At 38.0% G+C, this 25,613-nt stretch overlaps 1 long non-coding RNA gene across 1 annotated transcript in view; it reads right to left on the bottom strand.

Moving 5' to 3' along the window:
- LOC311426937 overlaps positions 1 to 25,343 on the bottom strand; it is a 133,872-nt gene extending 108,529 nt beyond the window's left edge. The window contains exon 1 of the long non-coding RNA XR_014687118.1: positions 25,273 to 25,343. This is a non-coding gene — a long non-coding RNA (uncharacterized lncRNA). The remainder of the gene's footprint in view (positions 1 to 25,272) is intronic.
- Positions 25,344 to 25,613: the final 270 nt, after the last annotated feature.

The raw sequence follows: 25,613 nt of genomic DNA, 5'->3' as shown, positions 1-25,613 counted from the left end.
AAATACTGATGTTTATGTATACACACACAACTACAAAATAAATTTTGAGAGGCTTAGTTTTGCGGTATTTCACCATACTGCTGAATATCAGGTGTTTTGGGTACAAACAGTCTTCATTTTAAAGGTTATGGGAAATTTCCCAACCAAGAAAAAAATTTAATTGCTTAAAGGTTTAAACTATTTTGTTCAGTCCTTAGGCTTCTGTATCTGGAGCTCCAGGTGTTGGCTACTTCTGTCTCAACTACATAATTGATTTAACTAAAGTTTTGGGCTTTGGGTGTCCAGTTTTCTACACACCCAGTCCCCTCCAATGGACATTTAGGCTATTGCGAGCTATCAACTTTGACCTGTACTCCCATTCTGGAGAAGTTCAAGCCTGAACTGACAAGCCCACTTCCAAGCTCTATAGCAATATATGTTTTCTGAGATCCTGGAAAGGCAGTTTTCTTGTTTTCTCAAAGCACCCCTCCTTGCACTGCTTCCTTTTTTGCCCAAGGGAAACAGTGCTCTTTTTTTTTTTTTTTTGTGCTTTTTTTTTTTTTTTTTTTTTTTTTTTCCCCTCCATGTTTAGAGGAAGAACAAGAAGTTATTCCTCTCCAAATCTCATCCAAGTGAAATTGCTGCAGGTTGTACAGTCACCTTAGTAATCTCTCATCATTACCTTCCATTTTATTTAACCAAAAAGAATAACAAGACACCAGCCATAACTAATTTCCTGTCGTCTCTTCATACCTTTTCGACATTAGTGCTTTCTTAGAGTTGACTCCACAGTACTTTTCTATGACCACTTCCTGCTGAGCGACATTATCAGGTTCTCCCATTCCTCACTAGTTTGATGTTAAACAGTCAGTATATGGAATTTAAATTAACGTAATTGTGATTAAGAAAAGAATGTCTTGGAAATGTATTCATCAACATCCTCTACCATGTTCAAGACTCCACATCACCCGCTGAGTTCAACAGAAGTTAGGCTTCTAAATAACTTTGACATTGTAGCCTTACACACGGCAAAAAATCCGTGAAGGATAGAAGACATAAAGCAGAAACTCACAGATATACACACAGAATCATAAAAACATTGGCTGGAAAGGACCACTGGAAGTCATCCAGGACAAGCTGCTTGAGGTCAGCCTATGAAAAACACGAGGCTGGAGGTTTTAAAGACTTGGCAAAGCCATGACAGACCCAAGCACAGAAGTTCCACAGCCCCATGGGAAGCCCATTCCAGTAGTGTATCACCTAGCTGTGAATTAACATTTTGTACAGGCTAGCCTTCTAGGCACTAACATGGCCACTGTCCCTTATTACTCTGTTCAGCTCTATTATTTTTATAACACTTCCTCAAATAGCTGTTGGTTGCCATTAGACTGCTCCTTAACCCTCTCCTTGACAAATTAAGACCAAGCTCGGATCCCTCAAATCTATGAGTCCTCATAGGTGAGGTTCTCTAAACAATTGGCAAAAAGACTTTGAACTTTGAAGCAAAGTCTCTCATTCAAATCAAAATCTGAATAAAAAGAGAAATTTCTACAGTCTAGAATTTTAGGATTCTATTTCTTGTTTGCATTATCAGATATTTTCTGTAAGCACAATGAACTCATACATCAGAATATTCATTACCATCATATGAATTATATTTACCTATTTTTTGGGGGGGAGATTGACATTTCATAGAGTAAGGATATTTCCAAAGAAAGAGAGAAACTAAAATTTGCACCAAATCCTGAGACTAACAACTGACTGGAGTTACCAGTGTGAACAAGAAGTAAGGGTAGAATGAATTCCTAAGCATCTCTTAGGCCAGCTTTCAGAAGTCCTATTCCTTGCACCCTGTGGGATCACTGCAGAACTGCTATAACAATGAGACATTGCTTTATCGGAGGAAAACAATCCTGAGTATCCAAACAACATAAAACAGAATGAGACTGAATAATGCAATAGGAGGTTTTGTGCAACTGCACCAAAACTTTTTAACATAGTTCTGCTACGCAGGCAGAACTGCAGTTGAAAGTTTTTCCTCCTTTCCCAGCACTCTGCTTTCTATGTAAACAAACATCAATGATTCTTCATTTTTATTTTTTTTAGTTGCATACAGAACTTTCAATTTTTAAGTGTTTTGTGAATTACTATACAGCCAGAAAAAAATAAATAATAAAAAAAAAATTAAGAATGCAGAACTCAACACTTGAGATTTTATCAGAGTGACAGAAGTAAATGCCCTTGTAAGTGATCAAAACATTTGTTTTGTTGAACTGGTAAGAACTTTAAACTAAGAATGACAGGGAAGGAGTTATCAGCAATCCTGGGAGAGAGTCATGAAGAGGGTTGACAAGCAAAGAGTCTGGGATGATATGTATGAAAGGGAACAAAATCAACAAAACAGAGCTTGAGTGAGATCACCCCAGACACTTCCATATATACAAGGAGGTGCATGCAAGGCACCATTACTGGGAAACTTCTGAGACCCTTTACTGGGAAATCAGCATGCCAGGGTGTCTCTCAAATGCTTGTAGACTAACACAGGCAGCCTGGACAATATGTGTTTATTGTTAAGAATAATGTTATGTGTTAAGAATAAGAGATCTGTGTGCTGTTGCAAACATGGTAAGATGTCTTGCGTGACCAGAGAGCTGTGATGGAAGGATATAGGCTCTTTAGGGTGGATAGGCTGCCCTTTATATGACAGGAGCAGCAGAAGTGTGTGGAGCTCTGGCTAAGGATGGATGATAAGCCATCAGAGAGCTTATGGGAAAGGGCTAAAAAGCAGACCAATATGGGTGACATTGGATGTTTGCTATATGCTACCTGATCAAGAAGAACAAGTAGATGAGGCTCTCTTCAGGCAGCTAGAATTACCCTTTATATTCAGAGGCCCTGGTCCTAGAGGAGGACTTCAGCCACCACAGTATCTGAGGGAGAGACAACATAACAGGGCATAAACAACCACGGAGGTTCCTGGAAAACATTTATGACAATTTCATGACCCAAGTGATAGAGAAGCCAGTAAGCTTAGGTATTCTGGTGGTTCTCACACTTAAAAATGAGGAAGAACTTATTTTGTGAAGACTGAAAGCAACTGTGGCTACAATGACCATGAGGTGGTGGAGTTCAGCATTTGGAGAGGGGAGAGCAGAGCAAAAACCAAAAACACAGCCCTGGACCTGAAAAGAACAGTCTCTGAATGTTTCAGAGATCTGTTTGAAATGGTCCCATGGGATGAGTCCAGAGGAATGAGGAGTCCAAGAAAGCTGGATAATATTCAAGGATTATATTCTTCAAGATCAAAAACTCAACTCATCCCAGTGAGAAGGAAGTCAAGAAAAAGTGGCAGGACATCTGTGTTGTTGAACAAGGATCTTCTGTTCTTCTGGCAAAATTCAAACACACACACACACACAAAAGTGAGAATACAGAAGCTGGAAGCAGGGACAGGTAACCTTTAAGGAATACAGATACACCGTCCAAGCATACAGAGGTGCAGTTAAGAAAACCACAGCACAGCTGGAGTTGAACTGGGCAAGTGATGTCAAAGACAACAAGACTGTAAGCATTTAAGGGTGACTGTAAACATTTAAGCAGCAAAAGAAAGACTGGGGAAAGTGTAGGCTCACTGCTAAATAAGGCAAGGGCCCTGGTAATGCAGGACGCAGGGAAGGCTGAGCTACTGAGGGCCTTCATTATTTCAGTCTTTACTGATAAGACCATATTTAAGATATCTAAGACCCTGGAAACCAGGCAAAGTTTGGAGTAAGGAAGACACCCTTGGAGGAAGAGAATCAAGTTAGGAAATATTTACACAAACTGGACACACATAAGTGCATGGGCTCCAATAGAATGCAATCATGAGTGCTGAGGGAGCTGCCTGAAGTCTTTGTGAGGCCACTTTTATCATGTTTGAATGATCACTGCATTTGAGAAACGCATGAGAAGGTTGGAGGCAAGCAAATGCCAAATACCACTTCTACCTTCAGAAACGGTGGTAAAGAAGACCCAGAGAACTGCAGGCAGCCTCATCTTAGACTTTGGGAATGTAACGGAGCAGCTTATCCCAGGAAGTACTTCCAGGCACATGAAGGAAAAGGGGGGGGGGAAGGAGAAGGGTGAGTGGAGGAGGAGAAAGAGCGGGAATTAGAAGATCTTTTGCGGACTTCTCAGTACTAGGTTAAAGTTTTGGACTACATGATCTTAGAGGTCTTTTGTCTTTTCCAGCCTGAATAATTCTATGATCCTATGACCTTTAAGGTACTTTCTAGCTCAAACCATTCTATGATTATCTTTCACCCATTTCCATTTTATTTTTCCATCTTGTCTGAACAACTCATTCTCCTCATTCTTTGTGTCCCTGTCATACTTCCCTTTTTCTCAGTTTGTACCAGTGATCCCATACAAGAAACAGTGGAGATGAAATTTTGCTGTGTAAGCATGTATTTTTATAGCAGTTTTGTGAGACATGCACAAGGCAGTAACCAGTGTAAGCCCTTAGCTGTCCAGTTCCAAGATGCTGAATTTCATGTGGGTTCAAACTTTCCAAAACTTTTTGTTAAAAATTTTCAAGGCAACAGGAAGCAGCACTTTCTTGATAGAAAGGCCACAACGGTGACCAAATCTTAACTCCTTGCTCCAAAGCATAGACAGTACACAGTTAATCAAAGAGAATGTTGCCAGGGTTTTAACATTGTGACACAATGCATTTTCTCCAACCTTTTCTTGGAAATGGCAAAACTGTTTTGGCTGAAACTTTCTGGAAAAAATAAATAAATTAAAATAAAATTAAAAGTGCCCCAAGTCATCTAATGGCAAATTTTAGCCTAAGAGGTTAACATTTGGCCAAGTTTCAAGTAAGCTAAGATGGAGGTATTGTAACAAATAGGTTTAGTAAATCTCAATGATAGTCAATGCTGCCAATACCAGCAAAATGCAGTCCCATATGAAAGCTGGGGAACTGGTGATCAACAGTAACACTGAGGAGATCCAGCCAAGGCACTAAGTTGAGTAGTAATGGAAACAGACTGCAAGCCTTAAATTTGAAACAGACCAGAGAACTGGTCAGTTTTAAGCGTATCTCCTGTCCTTGCACCACTCTGTATAACACTCAGTTTATCTGCACTATTATATATGCATATAGATTCACACATTAAATTCTTAGTTGACACTTATTTCTGACAGACACAAGTATGTTAGCCCTGATGCACTAACCACTAAACCAAGTCCAGTTAAGAAAAAAATATTTTTAAAGAAAAAGTCCAGGTTTCAGCAATCCCGAGACATGACTTAACATAGCAGCAGTGTTGCTAGTGTCTGCACGTTATAGAGGATTATTATGTTTTGGTGCATTAAGTCATTAACTCTACATTGTTAAGAGTGAAACTACAATGAAGAAAAAATGTGTTTTATTTTAAAAAGAAAACCACAAAATAGCTTTTTGGGAATGCTAAAATGAAAACCTGGACAAGAGAATTTTATGGGTTACTGTGGTGTAGGCTTCTCAGGCAATCATACCTCATCTAAATTCCTCAACTCATGATGATTAAGACTATTAATACAAATTTAATTAGAACCAATGTAATATCATAAATCAAGAATTAATCATTAATTATTAGTAATTCATTTTATGGAAATCATATGTAAGTTAATGTATAATTTAAGGTCTGAGCCATCAACAGCTGAGTGCCCCCTCACCTCCCACCCACCGAAGCCTACACTTAAACAGCGTAAGGTCTGGTGGGATGACTGGATGGAAACATATACTTCAGTTACACAAGAGGATCTGGATAGACTGCACCGATGGGCTGAGGTCAACTGCATGAAGTTCAACAAGGCCAAGTGCCGGGTCCTGCACCTGGGGTGCAATAACCCCAAGCAGAGCTACAGGCTGGGAGATGAGTGGTTGGAGAGCTGCCAGGCAGAGAAGGACCTGGGAGTATTGGTTGATAGTCCACTGAATATGAGCCAGCAGTGTACTCAGGTGGCCAAGAAGGCCAACAGCATCCTGGCTTGCATAAGAAACAGTGTGACCAGGAGGGCTAGGGAGGTGATCGGCTGTACTCGGCTCTGGTGAGGCCGCACCTTGAGTACTGTGTTCAGTTTTGGGCCCCTTGCTACAAGAAGGACATCGAGGTGCTTGAGCTGGTCCAGAGAAGGGCGACGAAGCTGGTGAGGGGCCTGGAGAACAAGTCCTATGAGGAGAGGCTGAGGGAGCTGGGCTTGTTCAGCCTGGAGAAAAGGAGGCTCAGGGGTGACCTTATTGCTCTTTATAGATACCTTAAAGGAGGCTGTAGCGAGGTGGAGGTTGGTCTATTCTCCCACGTGCCTGGTGACAGGACGAGGGGGAATGGGCTTAAGTTGCGCCAGGGGAGTTTTAGGTTAGATGTTAGGAAGAACTTCTTTACCGAAAGGGTTGTTAGACATTGGAACAGGCTGCCCAGGGAAGTGGTGGAGTCACCATCCCTGGAAGTCTTTAAAAGACATTTAGATGTAGAGCTTAGGGATATGGTTTAGTGGGGACTGTTAGCGTTAGGTCAGAGATTGGACTCGATGATCTTGAGGTCTCTTCCAACCTAGAAATTCTGTGATTCTGTGATTCTGTAAGAGGCGGGATTATTAGACCAAATGGTGTTTTCCAGCCACTGGATCTATTTCATTAGAGATTTAACAAGGCAAAAGTGCATAGTTTATAAGGCTACATTCCACATGTGGAGTTCAAAGATTACAGATAGCAGAGAAGGTAAATGCTAGGAATACTGTTGCCACTGCTTACAAGCAATGTGACTAATCCCTGTTCAGGCACTATCCCAGGCTTAGTGACTGCACAGCCAGTACCTGCAGCTAGATTACTTTAGATTAAAGGTAATTTCTATTCAGTGATCGCTGTGCTATAAGCAGTGTTCATAAATAGGCACAGAACCTTTGGACAGCCAACTACTTAGTGCATAGCATGACTCCACACTGGCCATAGCACACACCTGCAACAAGGCAGTCTGCAGCACATGCAGTAAGACTGGAGATGTGGTGCTGGGTCTCTTGTGTTTAAGTAGTAAATTCAGTTTGTTGGACCTGTGTTTAGCTGGGTGCTGCCTCATAATCAAAAGCAGAGCTGATGGTACTGGAAAACCCAAAGAATAGTCCTCAAGTGGTTTTAGTTTATAAACACCAAATAGTTAAAACAAACAAACAAACAAAACCTACTTTGGGAAGGCAAAATCTACTGTTAAACTTTGGTACCCAAATATCTATTCAAATGCTTACAACCAATAGTTATTTCACATGTTCAAAACCCACTTAACTTCATATACAACAACTTCCTTGGTTAATAAATAAACAAACAAACAAATAAATAAATAAATAAATTTGTGTCATCTCATCCAACCACCTTCTCAAACCAGACCCAGCTTAGATTGCTCATGTTGCTGTAAGTCCTGATGCTTAAATAAAGAAATAAAATAAAATCTCCAACTTTGGATACCCTACAGCCTCTCTGAGCATCCATCCAGTGCTTAACCACACCCAAGTGAATAATTTTTTCCCATATCTGTTTGGGATGCACTTGTTTCGACTTGCGACTGTTCTGTGTATCTCTGATTTTGGCTTGAGTTCCTGAAGGAGCTAACAGAGAGGACAAACAGAGCAGTTCAGTCCAATTCCCTCAACCAAGTTTTTTCTCCTCCAGGCTAAGCAAGCCTTGATTCCCTGAGCTTCTCCCTGTACATCTGGCTCCAAGTCCTAGTGACCCACTTCTAGGCTTTGTCATTTGGCAATAACTTTCTCATACTAGTGTCTCAAAACTGGACACAGTGCTCCAGAAGTAACCCTCAGGACTGCTGAACTAAAGGGAATAATCACTCCCCCAAAACAGCTCGCTACATTCTTGTCAACACTCCAATATGTAATTAGCCGTCATGGCTGAAAAGGCATAATGTTGAGCTACAGCCCCTGTCTTTCCACTGCAGTTTGGCACATACACACAGGTACATACCCTGAAGTCCAAACAGTCCTGAGCAGATAGGCATCTAGTTCAGACCCAAACTTTGACACAGTTAGAGAAAATAAGAAGTCATCTGCTTATCTTGCTCTAGAAGATTTGATCTGGCAGACTTATTTTATGTAATACAACATAAAACATCTGGTTAAGTAGGAATTCCCCTCCTTGTGGATATAACCTAGTGGTTAAGTGACTCATTTACGTGTGTTGTGGAAACTCAGGTTCATCTCTCTTATGTGTATAAGAGGTTTTGAGCTTGTGCACCTTGAAAAGAAAGCACCTCAGCTCTTGACTGTTCCAGTCTATGAGACTGAGAGAAGGACAAGCTCTAAATGACTTGCCTTATATCCAATTTTTGGTGAAAGAGGAAATGAAAGAAAGGGCTCCTGTTGGGTGATTTCTGATCCCTACTCTCTCTAGTCACACCCCTTTTCTCACTCTAATGAAGACATAAATTTTTCAAGTTAAGTGTAACAATATAAACAAAAAGTAGCAAGAAATCTCCACTAGAAAATTCCAGGAGGTAAAACAGGTCACAAATTCTCAAATCCACTGGCCGAAAGTTTAAAACATAATCCTCCCATGTTTAAGGTAGTCATGCTTGATGATTTCAGGATGACACACCCAACCCTCATTTGGGTGGCTGGGTGGTTCAATGAGGGCACCAAGGGGAGAAGTGGAGAATAAATGAAGCCCTAAAAATCTTACATTAGTTCATGGGGGAAAAAACTGTTTGTGGAGGGGGTAGATTCTGGAGGTTCCAGATTATGAGGTTAGAAGATATAGGAAATTCAATGTGAATTTGAAAAAATATTTAATATCAACTCTGAAAAGAAAGTGAAATTCGAGATACGCAAATTATAAAATAAATAAATAAATAACTAAAAAGGCTCTTTAAATTTTTTTGCTTATCAAACATGTAAGAAAAGGTTATTAATTAAATTGGAAAATAGTTGCAAAGTTTTTCTGAACCTTCTTTCATTTTCTTTTTGACTTTTGACCAGAGTCTTGACGCTAACTGACTACAGTGTTATCAAAACAGTGGGATTTGCATGAAAGGTTCAGTTCAAAGAAACAGGAAAAAAAAAAAAAAAAAAAAAAAAAAAAGTCTTTAGTATATTCTACTAATGCTTGAGTTCATCTCAGTAGAAAATTAAAAAAAAAAAAAAAAAAAAGTTAAAATTATGCAAGTAAAGAGAAATTAAAGGGAAGAGCTGATGTATATATTAGAATATAGGAAAGGAAGGGTAGCAAAGAATAGTAAAAGAAAACTTTTATCTCCAGTGTTTGACTTTGTCTAGGTTACTCAGAAAACATTCTGAAAGTTTATCTGTGCACCAGTTCCTCCTATGGAAGCTAACCCAAACTAACAAGGACAACAGATATTTATCTTTCCACCTCATGCCCCTTGACATCAGATCTGACTTCAGTGATAGTTACTTGATAGTGGTAGATGAGGGATCCCACACTTGCTGAGCACTTGCAACCTCAGCTCAAGTCAGCAAATGCTTGTGAATGGTGTTCTTAATCTAACCTGGCCCTCTTAGTTACCTGTAGGCAGAGGAGGACACTCCCTCTAGACCATTTTTATCTCCATTCTTTACTCATCCTGCAAAACACACAACTGACAGGACTACAACAACATTTGTATTTTGATATTACTTTCCACTAATGTCTTGTGAATGCTAATGAAAAGGCTTATAAGACCTATAGTTATCAAGCTGGTCTGCATAGTGTATCCTAAATAACTCATACAGGTGCTAACAATAGATAGAGAATTGATGTGACAAAGAACACTAATTTTTATGTTAACCCTAACAAAGGAGGTGCAAGTCGCTTCCAAAAGACACCAGGAAATTTTTCCAGGTATTTCTGCAACTCCTAATCTCATTTCAAGATTTTTAGTTTAGCAAGGGAAAGTTGCTCAGCTGGACTCACATTGCATAAAAGTTGGCCTTGAGTTTCACACATAAACACATCCCCTGTCCCTTACCTAACACTATCATGTTTATATAACTCACCAAGACTATAGAAGATTTAATTCTGATATAACTCTTACAGCTCTGTCTCATAATTCTCAGGAGAGTACCTAAATACTAGGCCCACTACATATTGCCCACTTGCAGCAATACCCTTAACAATGGGGTGTAGTCAGAAATTTCCCCATTCATCTGGACTGATGACATTTATTCTATACAGGCATGATAGCATTTCAGCAAGCAGGTCTGTGAAAATGTCAGAATATCCAATAAGCCAATGTTCAGAGCAACTTGGTGGGACACTCAGACAAAAGGGCATCTGTCACCTCCAGACAGACATTCCAGCTCCTTAGCTATCAGCCAAAGAAGGAGGCTGGCTGAGAAGGGGTTAACATGTTTCCTGCACCCTAAGTGAAGGTGCAGATTGCTCTGCAGCCTGAAGTTATTCACTGAGCTATTTCAGTGCTTTATACCTAACTCATTTATGTAGGTCACCATTTAACAAGTAGATTCTAAGGAGTTAAGCTCCTTCCATGTGCTGAAGATGAACAGGAGAAAGTCCACCCTCCTTAGGCTCCTTAGGTAGCCAGAAATATAAAAGCTGAACTCCTTTTTTTTGTGTGTTGTCTCCTGGTCTATATTCAGGACAAGAAGCTGCGAATGACAACTCTGCTTATCATGAACAATAAAATTGTCAAGGACAATAGTAAGTCTCATGAGAGAGAAACATTTCTACATTTGGCCTGATGAACAAAAAATCTCCCATCAAGAGGTGATTGAGAGTAGACTCTGCAGCCACTGTGACGTGATGAGAGACAAGGAAAAATAACTCTCTCTGCTAACAGAATATGGTGAGAGAAAAAAAAAAAAAAAAAAAAAAAAAAAGTGAGAAATTGCTCCAGAGGAACAAGAAAAAAATGTTAAATGCCACTAGCCTTATATATATATATGTATATATATATATATATATAAAGTTCAGTTTCAACAGTAATTAGCATGTCATAAATATATGATATATTCATATGCTCATATTCATTCGTGTATATTCACCTATAAGTGAGATGTGGGAAGCTACCACTCCGATCTGAATGTGCACAGGGTACTGCATACCTATGAACTTGCAGCCACAAATGCCAACACACCACACGGTGCGTTGCAGTGGCTACTGCTACAGAGAGGCAGGCAATTAAAGCCCTGGATAAATCCATAGTTGTTTATATCTGGGAATGCAAAATAAGTTGCCAGGATGATCTTGCAGACTCTTGGGTCTGGACATTAATACATCATGATTTATGGTTTGACTTGAAGGCAGATACATTTCCATTTCTGTACTAAATCTGACATGCTGAATGTGCTCATCTAGAAACAGTATTTTTAGGAAGAAATTGTTCAAGACATTTGGAAGAAGGCCTTTCTGTCTGAGTTTTCAATAACTTGTCAGTGAGTTTCCAAGCTTTTGCAATGGAGCAGACAGTCATATCAGTAAAGCAGGTCTCTGTGTTTGACAGGTTTGACAGACCTGCTTTCCTTAAAATAAACTTCTTATTTACTACAAGCTTATTTTTAACCTAGGCAAAGGACATTTTCTAGAGAGCCAGACTCTGTTGGCTAGATTAATCTGAGGTCAAAAAATTAAGCCTGTACATGTATTTGGCTGTTGTAAGTAAGCCCAGCTACTGACTTGGGGCCTGTAGAGGATTTTTTTAGACATTTGGACATTTGTTGCCCCTACTCGATGCTTTTTTTTTTTTTTTTTTCTTTTAAAGTATTTTTACTCAAAGATAACTTGCTACCTGAGCTGGTACAAAGTTTTCTCTTGGAATAGAGGCAACACAGGGATCTTCTGCATCCATTTGCTAGGACAAGGCACCAACATTTGCTAACATGCTAAATTAGCTGATCTGGAGACACCATTTGTACAAAGAAGTGATTGGTCCAGACTCCTGATCTTTCTGTTCAAAGAACAGGAAGAGTTGTCAGCTGTAATTGTGCAGGAAATGGAAGGGAGAAAAAAGAATGGGCAACAGAAATGATCTGGCAGAGCACAAAGCAAACAGTGTTCAAGCTGAAGATTACAGAAAAAGGAGAGAGTTGAAGAAGTAAAATATTAATAGATACAAGGCAAGAAGGCTATAAGCATAAGCATAGTAAAGCCAAAGCTCAGTGAAAAATAAAAATAAAAATAAAAATAAAAAAAAAAAGAGAGAGACTGAATCAGTTGCTTGCAATTTTCAGGTTGTTATCAACACTCATCTATGATTTCATGCCTGACTTTACCCACTAGTAGGATTTTGAGCTTTACATTTTAAGTCATTCAGTAACCTCCACATGCTAGTGTTCAGCAGAGAACTCCACCTGGGACAACTTTTTGAAGTTGAACAGGAACTTTTTTTATTACTTAAGGTCCTATAGCATCATTCTTCCTAGACCAGTTATCATATGTAAATATGCTTTAAAAAAAAAAAAAGGGGGGGGGGGGATGGAGGGAGGAAGGAAGAGAAGGAAGGAAGAAGTGAAGAAATCTATAGTTGTTACTATATTTGATTTTTTTTTTAACTATCACTACACCTGGAAACAAATTAGCAACTTCATATTATTCTGACTTTCTTAACAAAACCAAACCAAACCAAACCAAACCAAACCAAACCAAACCAAACATAAACACAAGCTTTTATTGCTACAGAAAACACAAATAGTATAACAGATTAATCTGAGATTTCTGAGATTTCCAAGGAGTGACATGCCTGTCTTAAGGCTTTCCATGTTGTGGCTCCCACATGGAAAGTCATTTGCCAACAGACTTTTCACACACAAGCAATTAAAGTTTTCTAAAATTAGTTTTTAAAAAGCGATTTTTTTTCCCACTCCTATGTCTCCATGTGTCCATGAAAACCCAGTCTTGTATTATAAGCAAAGGAATGCAATTCATGTAAATAAGACATGTTAGAAATGAGGCTTGTAAAGATGGAAAAACAAAAAGAAGAGGAGAGGAGAGGAGAGGAGAGGAGAGGAGAGGAGAGGAGAGGAGAGGAGAGGAGAGGAGAGGAGAGGAGAGGAGAGGAGAGGAGAGGAGAGGAGAGGAGAGGAGAGGAGAGGAGAGGAGAGGAGAGGAGAGGAGAGGAGAGGAGAGGAGAGGAGAGGAGAGGAGAGGAGAGGAGAGGAGAGGAGAGGAGAGGAGAGGAGAGGAGAGGAGAGGAGAGGAGAGGAGAGGAGAGGAGAGGAGAGGAGAGGAGAGAAAAGAAAAGAAAAGAAAAGAAAAGAAAAGAAAAGAAAAGAAAAGAAAAGAAAAGAAAAGAAAAGAAAAGAAAAGAAAAGAAAAGAAAAGAAAAGAAAAGAAAAGAAAAGAAAAGAAAAGAAAAGAAAAGAAAAGAAAAGAAAAGAAAAGAAGAGAAAAGAAGAGAAAAGAAGAGAAAAGAAGAGAAAAGAAGAGAAAAGAAGAGAAAAGAAGAAAAGAAAAGAAGAAAAGAAAAGAAAAGAAAAGAAAAGAAAAGAAAAGAAAAGAAAAGAAAAGAAAAGAAAAGAAAAGAAAAGAAAAGAAAAGAAAAGAAAAGAAAAGAAAAGAAAAGAAAAGAAAAGAAAAGAAAAGAAAAGAAGAGAAAAGAAGAGAAAAGAAGAGAAAAGAAGAGAAAAGAAAAGAAGAGAAAAGAAGAGAAAAGAAGAGAAAAGAAAAGAAGAGAAAAGAAAAGAAGAGAAAAGAAAAGAAGAGAAAAGAAAAGAAGAGAAAAGAAAAGAAGAGAAAAGAAAAGAAAAGAAAAGAAAAGAAAAGAAAAGAAAAGAAAAGAAAAGAAAAGAAAAGAAAAGAAAAGAAAAGAAAAGAAAAGAAAAGAAAAGAAAAGAAAAGAAAAAAGAAAAGAAAAGAAAAGAAAAGAAAAGAAAAGAAAAGAAAAGAAAAGAAAAGAAAAGAAAAGAAAAGAAAAGAAAAGAAAAGAAAAGAAAAGAAAAGAAAAAGAAAAGAAAAGAAAAGAAAAGAAAAGAAAAGAAAAGAAAAGAAAAGAAAAGAAAAGAAAAGAAAAGAAAAGAAAAGAAAAGAAAAGAAAAGAAAAGAAAAGAAAAGAAAAGAAAAGAAAAGAAAAGAAAAGAAAAGAAAAGAAAAGAAAAGAAAAGAAAAGAAAAGAAAAGAAAAGAAAAGAAAAGAAAAGAAAAGAAAAGAAGAGAAAAGAAAAGAAGAGGAAAAGAAGAGGAAGAGAAGAGAAGAGAAGAGAAGAGAAGAGAAGAGAAGAGAAGAGAAGAGAAGAGAAGAGAAGAGAAGAGAAGAGAAGAGAAGAGAAGAGAAGAGAAGAGAAGAGAAGAGAAGAGAAAAGAGAAGAGAAGAGAAGAGAAGAGAAGAGAAGAGAAGAGAAGAGAAGAGAAGAGAAGAGAAGAGAAGAGAAGAGAAGAGAAGAGAAGAGAAGAGAAGAGAAGAGAAGAGAAGAGAAGAGAAGAGAAGAGAAGAGAAGAGAAGAGAAGAGAAGAGAAGAGAAGAGAAGAGAAGAGAAAAGAAAAGAAAAGAAAAGAAAAGAAAAGAAAAGAAAAGAAAAGAAAAGAAAAGAAAAGAAAAGAAAAGAAAAGAAAAGAAAAGAAAAGAAAAGAAAAGAAAAGAAAAGAAAAAAGAAAAAAGTATCTGTATAACAATAATAACATATCAGCTTACCAGCCTTCAATTCTACCTAGTCTGTGTATTCAATTTTACCTTGTTAGTGTAACTTACCCAGCTTGTTGGGCAAGAGCATAACTTTTTCTCCCTTCTGAAATCTGTATATAACACAGTTTAAACAAGAAAGAAATTTCCTGGAAACTTAAAAAAAAAAACAACCAACCAACCAATCAAAAATAAAAGTGACTGCCTTCCTGCTTTTATTACCAATTAGAGACTACAACTAATTGATAGACTACCAGTAACTGATTTAATTCATTCAAAAAGGATTTAGTGACTAGCATCAAATGCTAGGGATTGCAGTGGTGTGCTTTGTGTCACTGGGTCTTTGTGAAGGTCTCTCTGTCCAGCCTGCTGAATTCAAGCCCTCAGCTGCATGTGAATATCCATCTTCTGCATCCCTGGAGGTGTGCAGAACCAACCCCCCTGTGCCCAGATAGGGGGAGGGAGGAGCAGGCTTGTTTTGCTGTTGTTTTATGAAAGAAAATAATCTGTGAGAACACTGTGGTATGCAGTTATCAGCTCGGATCTGTTTTACAGAAATCTGACATGGATAAAGGTTCCCTGCTCCCTCATAAACGATTTATATAAGAGCTGTTTATGACTTCTCGGTATTGCACATAACCACTTCAAGCCACAGCTCAGCCATTAGAGTTTACCTCAGCTCAGCAGGTCTGGCCGAAACAGCATTTGACAATGGGCCTCTGAGGAAAACAGGGCCTGTGCAAGAGTTAGTGGTAATTTGGTGGCTTCCTTGCTGAGGGTTGGTGCTGGCTACTTTCCACAGAACAGCACAGATTGGTACTGTGCTAATACAGGTGTTCAAGTGAGAAGCAAAAACTACATCTTCTTCATGAGTGAATATTAAAATCCCATGTCACTCCCTCCTCAGCACTCAAACACAGCAGTGCTCTTCCATTCAGCACAGCTAAGGGTCTGCTTCCATAATCCAGCAGTATTTCCTTTCTAAAACTTCTACAGTTATGGAGCATACACATGCATGTGCATGCATGCACCTCTCTGTCAGAGCAGCCCATGTCCCAAAGCACCACAGCAAGCTACTAATCTGTAGTAAGCTTTGTCAAGCCCAGACCAGAGATACTGGTACCCGGAGACACGAAATACTACCACCAACTCCATGATGAGCAGCTTTGCAACGTTACCCAGACAGGGATGATGTTATCACTTCTGCTCATGCAGCCTAGGAGAAAATGCAGAAAGCAAGAACAGGAAAGGGAGAGCCAGATCCTTAGTCACAGCAGTCTGACCACAAGATTCAGAAAAAACTCTGTAAGCTTTCCTCATGGCATGCTGAAGCTGGGCCTGTATCTCCTGCACTCCTGGGACACCATTCCACAGTGTCTCCACTATAGATGGAAGCAGTTGGGATACTGCTATGACCTGCCAGGCCATGGTGCCTGGCACATGGGGCCACACAGAAGGCAAGGCCACACAGGTCATCACTATGGCCTGTTCACAAGGGGACACTTCACACAGCAAATCACCATGGACACAGCCATCACAGCACTTCAGGAGAACAAACTTATTTTTCCGGCAGAGAGCACAACACCAGTAAGAGGAAGGAAAGTCGGAGAGAGAGATGGCTCAAGGAAATGCCCTCACACCTGGCTGACTGAGAAAATGTACACTAGTTTCTCCAATACCTCCATCTGTGATGGCATCCTGTGGCAGACTATGCCAATCCAAGACAGGATATAGCGCTAAACAACAGCCTCTAGGGAAACCTTCACAGAATACCACTTTAAACAACCATGTAGTGCTGTCTTTAACCTTACTCTTTCAGGATTGATCAATAATCCTGTACTTTTCCTCTAGAAACTCTTCCAAGAGATCTGATAACTCAGTCCCTAAATTTGCTGGTTTCTTCCTGTGCATTTACAAGGCACTGTATTCAAATATACTCACAGCAGGGTTCCCAAAGTCCAAGCTCAGGTCTTGTTTTGGATCAAAATGTGTTTTGGGTCAAGGGTGGTGTATCTCTTTAATAAGTCATGGACATGGAGAACATGGAGACATGGAGACATAAGACATGGAGAAGAGCAAGCCTTACCCTCATTGGTAATTTTATCCTAAGTTTATTCTAATAAAATAAGCCAGGCCAGGGTAAAGATTCAAGCCCAGACATGGAAGTACAGTGTAACTGTTAACACAGCTCTTGACATAGCTTTGGCCTATGCCCACCAGTATTGCCCCAGCATTTCAGGGAATGTAAGCAGTCCTCATCTTGTGCTGACAGGCGGTGGTACAGGTCAGGCTACTGAGGATTGCTGGTACAATGTGGGTGGACAGAGTCTGCATACACTCACACTCTTATACCCAAGATGGAGTCCTATCCAGTTTTAGTTTACTGGTAAGGATATAACATGGGATGAGGCAGAGTTACTTGCCCTCGCTCTGCTGTCCTGTTCTGTTCTCTTCTCACCTTTCACAATTCCATCTTTCTCTCCTTCCTCCTAAAATTTTCTTCCACATACAGGTTTTCCTCTTTAGCAGGTTGAAATCCAACATATTCCACTCCCATAGATTTCTCCACATTCACAAAAAGCAAATGAAAAAAAAAAAAGAAAAAAAAAAAAAGAAAAAAAAGAAAAATAAAAGTCAGTTTCGTTCTGGGTTTTGTCCTTAACATTGTTTTCCAGGCTGTTTTTTTTCTGTGGTCTTTTCAGTACTACTGTTAATTACTAAAACCATTAACCTCACCACCCTTTTGTGCTTCAGATTTCAAAGCTGTCATTTTTCTTTTCCTTTTGAGCCAGCACACATCCCTTCCTTACTTCTTCCTGAACTTCATGGAGCTTTTTTGAGTCACAGTTTTTCTGAGTAAATAGAACAATTTTCCTGGTTAGGCCACGTCTTAAACTACTCCTCATGTCTATCAGTGCAACATCGTACCTGCAGCTTTGGTTCAGTTTTATTTTATTTCAGAGACACATTTTTTCAGTGCCAGCAGATATGTACCATACCAGATATGCAATGGAACAACAGTGACATCCATTGGCTAATGTAATAAAAAACTAGAACTGTTCATTATGTATAAATATTTTTTAATGAAAAAAAAAAAAAAAAAAAGAAAAAAGTGACAAATTATTCTATCATTCTATCATATTTTTACATGATTTATGATTATTGATATTTTTAGCTTAATGCCTGTTTCATATTTTTTCCCTTCACATCTTCCATGAGAAGCACTCAGTAATCTTACCTTGCCTAGAAGTACACAATGACTGCCAGATATTTACAACTGAAGAGAGATCTCATTTTCTGAATATTGCAATACTGAAACCTCAAACGCTCAAGCAAGTACTAAAAACATCTGAAAATATGTGAGGTACATCTGAAAATTTGTGAGGTACACTAAACTATTTTTAGTCTTTCTAGCTTTGTAGGTACGGTCCAAAGGCTAGAACTTAACTCCATTCTGAACTAAAGAAACAGAAGTCCTGCCTGCCTCTTCTTTCTTCTTTCCCTCTTTGTAAGAAAATATTTTCTTTAGCTGTTTCAGTAGCTTTTCCAGGAAATTCCCCTAAGTTGCCAGCATTTGGAAATGACACCAAAAGCAGTCACAGTATTCCAATCAAACTTGTGGCTTATTCTAAGTACAGATGTAGTACAAGTTTCTGGAATTCTGCTGGCACATTCAAAATCAGCATGAGACGCCTAGAATGCAACGTACTAGGCTGTTGCCCGCTATTTGATGCTCAGGTCTTCTTTTCATGTTACCATTTTCACAAGGAAGAGTACTTACTTTTAAACATATGATTTTTATCCTCAGAGGTATGACTTTTTATTCTCAGAAGATCTTAAAACTGGTCTTCTTAAAATATGGCCTTTCCATGCAATCAGTTACAAATCACTCCACAGCCTACATCGTCATCCAACATCTTCCCCATGCACCAGTGTTCAGTATTATCAGCCACTTTTATCAGTAGTAATATTATGTTTTTCTCACTAGTAACATATTAACATAACACAGGCTTAAAACACAAAATGTAATTGTAACTTTTCACCAAGTTACCAACATGTATTGAGGTCAACCTAGAATCAAATTATTAATTCAATAATTGAATTATTAATTCCATTAATATTAAGAACCAGCAAACTAAAAGCTTAAACATTGCAAGATACTACATCAAATACTTTCTGGTAGATTGGTGTTATATCTTTGTTACTGACCAAAGGTTTCATTAAAATGGAAGAAACTACATTTGTCTTGCAATATCTTTTCTCCACAAACCTATGCTGATTCACAGAATTACATTACTCTTAGTTATTATCTCAGGCTTCATTAATCTAACTGTCACAGTTAGATTGCTGGCTCTAATTAGCCATCCTGTTAACCTTTTCTAGAGTTTCATCCAACACTAGCTTTCTTCATTTTTTTCCTTGGAAATTCCATGCTGTTCTAAGGTTTACTGAAAAATCAGTAGTACATCTTGGAGAGTTTTGGGGGCATATTTTATAAATTTCTTCTATACAATTGGCTGGTATAGAATAAATTTTGTCTACACACATACATACATGTACATGTACACCCAAACACACATATTTTTTTATCTACTTTAAGTGAGGAAGTGAAAAATCTCTGAAGTAACTATACCCCAGCATTCCACTTAATTCAAATTTTAAATTTAAAGATTTAAATAAAAAGCATATCCTCCATCATGATATAAATGAATATTTGAATTAAATAATTAAATTAATGAATATAAATCTCTGTCTTTCTCAAAACACAGAACAGCACTATCACTAGACCTCTCTCTTGCACATGATAATTCTAATTTCTGAATACATCTTGAAGACTAGCATAGACCACCACATTCTTTCTATTTTTAGTTGTCTAGTTATTCATCAGAGTTACTTGATCCCAGTTTAATGTACAGTTTTGAGTGGGCAGTTCATGACTGAATGCTTACATGAGAAGGAGAAGTTGTACTGTTACTAAATCATTTGTCAGATGATATTGTGCTTAATTAATTTTGGAGTATCTTGTATGGAAATCTACATTGACTATTGCATAATGTAGATGTCAAATCACTTGAAAATACTACTCTTAGAAAGATTAGGGACAATACATTATATATGATGATGAAGTGAATCATCCCATAAAGCTGGTTTAGGAGTGCAAAAGTTTTGTGAATCTAGTCTCTTCCATTCATAAAAAGGAGAGTTATCAGAAAAAAAGCATTATAGTTTGTTTTATGAAAATCTATTTGTTTTGATCCAAAAGCATTCTAGCTAGTATCAGTTATAAGCAAGAAAAACACAGACTTCTTTCCAGTTTATATTTTAGCCCATCAGCCACATCAAAGAAATCAATTATTTGCACAGTACTATTTGTATGACTTGTCTCTTACATGGGAGGAAAAGTCTGTTTACAAGTTCCTTATTAAATGAACTGATGTGAATGTTGATTTAAGCCTGTCACTGACAGCATTACTCAGAGGGACAGATCATGAGCAATGTCCTCCAGCTGGCCACATTCAAACTATGCTAATGACACTTGAACCTGATCTGAACTTGGATGCGGCTGAGAATCTTTACCAACTATAAATGGAGATCACTGCCATAATATGTCCATTCTGGAATTTATTTATTTGGCACTAAGAATCCACAGGGTGCTTGAATAAGGAAACAATATTCCTAACAAACATCTGTCTTCACATAAGTCTTTAAGATGGTTCAGTCTAGCTTTGCTTTTCACTTGAGAATTTAATTTGGTAACCTACCATCATGCTCTGGAGAGAGTTAAGCAGCACATGTAGTAAATGTTCTTCAAATCTACTTGGAATAAGCTTCTATACCACATTAAACAAAATGTGCAGGGATTCAGCTCACAGTGGAGTCTCCTGCAGCATTGTGAACTACCCTGCATTGTAAGTGTGGGTGGAGGCCTCCCCAGGTTTCAGGTTCAAGAGGAGATAAGTGTGTTCTTAAGCACTAACTTGAGCAGGAATGTTTTTCTGAATCAGAGCCAGAAAGAGCAGCCAGTATGTCCTCTCCTAGTTAAAAGAGATGTGCTTTTTAAAATTATTTTTTATTTCCCTGATGCTCTCTTTAACTCATCTATTTTCTACTTAAAAGGATATCAGGAAGAAAAAAAGATTTTTATTTAATGAGTTCATCTGATCCCTTTCTGATCTCTCAGCCTACATGAGTAATCCCTTGTAAGAGGAAAAACAATAACTTTTCTACCAACTGGATGAACTAGTAAAGATAACCTCATGCAACAGAGCAAGGAATAAACACAGATGTTCTCTAAACTACCTCCCAGTGTCTAAAAGGTGGGAAAAAAGCTTCCTGACCAAGATGCAAGAATTACAATTTTTATCATGTTCCTTTATCATGTTCCTGAAGTAAATATAACAAGTGTTCAGCACTCCCTGTAGCTACATGTTTAACATATCTGCTTCTATACTTGTTACTGATCTGTGAGTTTTTTCACTTTTTACATATGGCAATACTAAAAGCAGGACATATACATCATTTCCATCCGTCTTCTCCCCATCTTTGGAAGGCTCTCTGGCACTGTGAATGAGCGTCATTACTAGATTAAAAGAAACAAATATCATTAGTCTGTTTAAAACCACTGAGGAGAACATTCTAAGACAGAATTTTAAGGCTATATAAGACAAAGCTGTTACACACTGAACTTCCAAAGTTGGAAACTAGAGTAATATTAACCCACTGCTACTGTACACCACTATTTATATAAACACAGTAAACCTGACTTGGATCCCACAAAGCTCAGCAAAAGGGTTTCTCACAGAGCTTGTTAAATATTGAATCAGACTTTCAGGCACTGCTAAGGCTGAACTGAATAGAGCATCTATTGACATCTCTGTGTCTAGGAACCTAATTCCTGCTATATCTCTCTGGGAAGAAACAACCTAAAGAGGCAATATCCTAAAACCTTCTTCTGATTTGAGGCTGAGATCATTTAATCTTTCAGTGCAGAACTGAGAATTTACCTCATGAAAGCTAAATCCACAAAGTACTGCATGACAAGCTCTCTAGTGGTCAAAGCTTTCAGCTGCAGAGGGTATGACCAAAAAAATCTCTCTTAAGTCAAGGACACAGGGACTCCTTTTCATTTCCCAGTGCTCATCATTTTGCCAGTTCATCACTAGTTATTTGTGTTTAGACCAATACAATTTGGAGAACTACCACATTAGGAGACTTTGTAAATGGGCAGGCTATTTAATTTCATTTAGCAGTAGAGGGGCTACAAGCAAGTGCATAATGAAAAAAAGATAAAATAAAAAAAAAAAAAAAAAAAAAGAGAAGTTATCTTTTACTCTGCTTCCCGCTTCCTGCAATTTATAGCCAAGGGAATTCTGTACTCATGCCTTAATGGAAGGAAACTACATTAATGTGACTAATAGTTTTTCAAGCCTGACTTATTCACCTTCACAGCCTCCTGTTTCATGATGTCCTGCAGTTTACTCTTTTGTGGTGTGAAGATTTATTCTTTGTTCTGAACCATCTGTCAGATCTGAAGCCTATTCTGGAGCTGTGAGAAAACCTGGATAAACATTTGTAAGAAGTAGCATGAAAGAAAGTGAACTGGCAGACTACAACCTCCTTCATTAGTTCCCCTAAATAAGGAGCCTATGCTCCCTATGTATTCACTAGAGTCCCTGCAGCATAGATGCGTCAAGGATCTCACCTCTAGGGTTATGTTAATCACAATTTTTTACCTTAACCAGAGGCTGGTTTTTCCTTGGATATTTATTTCTAGAAGCCTTCTCAGAGACTGTCTCCCATGTAGCCTGAAGCAGCAAAACCTCGCCATGTGCTGCTGGCCATGCTAAAGTGAGCAGTTGCACAGCCTTCTGCCCCTGAGACAAAGGGAGTCTGTACACCACCACACCAACCAGCAGCCAAAAGGGTAACTACAACCACAGGACACTTAGTCTCAACCACCTGCCAAGAGGACATGGATTTGAACAAATCTTTCACTAACTCAGCTTCTAAGCATATGCATCAGCCTTGTCTTGTCAAATACCACTTCCTTGACATTTCCCTGTCATTGACAGGTTGTGCTCGTAAGCATACTGGTACAAGCATCTTTCACTGTAAACAAGGATAGACATTTTTTATTCTGATGTAACTGAGATCAAAAGGTGCCCTTCCCACACATCACCAAAGCAAAGATATAATACAGTTTATTTTTGTGTGGTGTCAAGCTTTTGGAGTTAATTAGAGACATTATTATTTACAGATGTCAAAAAAATAAAAGCTGAGTAAAGATGTTTGACAAGGTCACAGGAAAGAGGATGATTTACATGCTGATATGCCTAGGGAAAAATATGTCTTTATTTCATAACTAGAGCCCTGTCAGCAATGTCATCGCTGATATAATGAACAGAAGTTGTAAAGGTTGTTGATGACTACAGAAAAAGATGTGACCAGAAGAGTTCAAAAAGGGCAAGCAATAGAAGGTAGCTTATTCACTTGTACAGCATATTTTTATTTTTATTTTTATTTTATTTTATTTTATTTTATTTTATTTTATTTTATTTTATTTTATTTTATTTTATTTTATTTTATTTTATTTTATTTTATTTTATTTTTTAAGAAAAAAGCCATTCTGCAGCAAATAGTCTGAAAATACCAGAAGCAGAAGGCTGTTTTATCCTCTTCTCACCACTGTTCAGCCAGACCATGTGATCTGTGATGCGAAGATTCTAAGACATCGGCACAAGGGCTTCACACAGTAAGTGAAGTGAGTTCTTCCATTGACATTAGAAATTAAAGATTTCATCCACAGGGTGTAATTCTGCTTTTTGGTACTAGTCAGGCTCTTTGCCCTTGCAGTTTCATGAGCAGGCTGTCCCTGCTATGAGTGCTCACCCTCTGCTCTGTGAATTTTCTTGCTCACATACTGAATGGGTACACAGACCAACTTATCCTTTTAACAGTAACTATTTTTCCACTGAATCTGCAATTTATTGATTTGACTAAACCTTAGCCCTCAGCAGAAGCTTTAGAGCTTATGCAAGGGGAAGTGTAACATTTTTTTCAGAAGAAGCACCTGTTCCAAGTAGGGCTTTCAGAGTGTTAAGGAGAAAATAGTTCTTCAACTTTAAGGAAAAAGAAGCAAAAGGGAAAGCCTGTTCACTTGTTTTACTGCTACCTTGTCCTTATCAATTAAAGAAAGTAAGGACATTCAGTATAAAAATACAGAGATGGCCACACAGAACAGAGCTTGTCAACATTTCCCACCTGAGAAGCAGAACATAAGCTCAGAATAGGAGCGTATATTGATTGATATAGATACTGAGAAAAATTACTCCTCTAAGCTTAGGTAGTACAACATATGGAAAAAAAAAAAAAAAAAAAAAGGAGGACAGAGAAGTTATCAGGGCACTCTCACCTTGATAACGCTAATGTTCTCTTAATAACTAATGCTCTCTGTAGAACAGGTAATGAAGTATAATGAAAGGGAGAGGAAAATACAGGAACTGGTAAATAGTAAGTGGGATGAATGTTGCTTACTGAGACAGATGCTTATGTTCAAGGGGTGTGGCTTCAAATCTAACCAATAAATTACAAAGCTCTTAATCTCCTCTCACATATCCTGAATGAAGATAAGAACTTTTCCCTTTGTCTAAAAATTACATGATAGAACAGAAAAATTAAGGTGATCATGAACAAACTTGGTTCAGAAATCTGATGAAGAATTTCACCATCAAATCATTAAACTTCAATATAGAACTCAATAATGTTGTCATGAACTCCAGTGTTTCACAGGGCTAAAGACATATGTGAGGACAATTCAAAATAATTTCCTTGTCACATTGTCCACATCTTCCCACTGACACTTCAAACTCATTAAAATCATATAGTCAGTACTAGCATCATACGAAGTTAAAGATGATATGCATGTCAGTAGGGATCCCTCTCAACAAGTTTAGTTTCTTCACTTATTTTTATCTATAACTAATCCTCATGATTCAGAGCAGATCTTCAAGGCTCTTCTTGCTGAATTACATTTACAAGGCATCCTCAAGTCTGGAAAATGCCAGAACCTCCTCATATAAGAAAAAAGGGACATTGACTTATGCAATGGCCTAACTCAGAAAAAAAGTACCACCTCATTGTCCTATGGTCACTGAGACATGACTAGAAAAGGTCTAAGAATAATTGCAAAGTTCTTTCTTCCCCCATGCTCACTCCCCAAAATATATATATATATATATATATATATAATTATTATTGTTATTTATTTTCCCCAGCCTCCAGCACTTTGTGGTCCCTGAAGTGCCTGAGCTGGAATACTATATCTGTGCTTAAAAAGCAAAAGTTTTGCCTATGGTTAGGAAGATACTTTTGTATGCACTTTGCTCAAAGCTGCTCATAAAAGGAATGCTTTCAAACACCCATTGCTGCCCACTACTAATAACAGATCAGGTTTGCTGGGTCTAGGAAAGTGATTGATCTGTTTCCAAGCTCTACTCTTCTCTGCTTTTTACAAATGTTATTGCCCCCACACCAATTTCCTCTACGTAGCCTGTCATCATAGTGCTTATAGAACATCACAACTCTTTTTAAAATAAATTTTAAGATTTAATTAATTTAAGTTTTTAATAGAAAGCTTAGTAAGAGTTCCTATGATGACAATTCATCTCAGGAAAAACAGAGAAAACAAGCAGTAGTACCTTTTTATAGCAGTTTTACAGAGCAGACTTGGAGTTTTGTGAGCCTTAACTTAAAAGTGAAAGTGAAAAGTGAAAGAAACCTGTGAACTTGTGAAAATGTTTATTGAGACCACATAGGACCAACTGTTGGGGGGGGGGGGGGGAAAGGTGGCAAAGCTTAAAGCCCATTGGATTAAAGTACATCAAAATTATTGAATTATAACTGATTTATTTAGTCATTTTAAATTATCTGAAAGAGCTCCAAGAAGAATAATTGGGCTCCAAAATGTTTAACAGGAAGCAGAAAAGAAATCTGCCCTAGACAACAATAAGGACATCAGATATTTTGCATGAGAGAGACC

This window comes from Aythya ferina (assembly GCF_964211825.1).
Source record: "Aythya ferina genome assembly, chromosome: Z".
In the NCBI taxonomy this organism is placed as follows: domain Eukaryota; kingdom Metazoa; phylum Chordata; class Aves; order Anseriformes; family Anatidae; genus Aythya; species Aythya ferina.
Note: the sequence above shows the minus strand (reverse complement) of the source record. Positions and strands in the feature narration are given on the sequence as shown.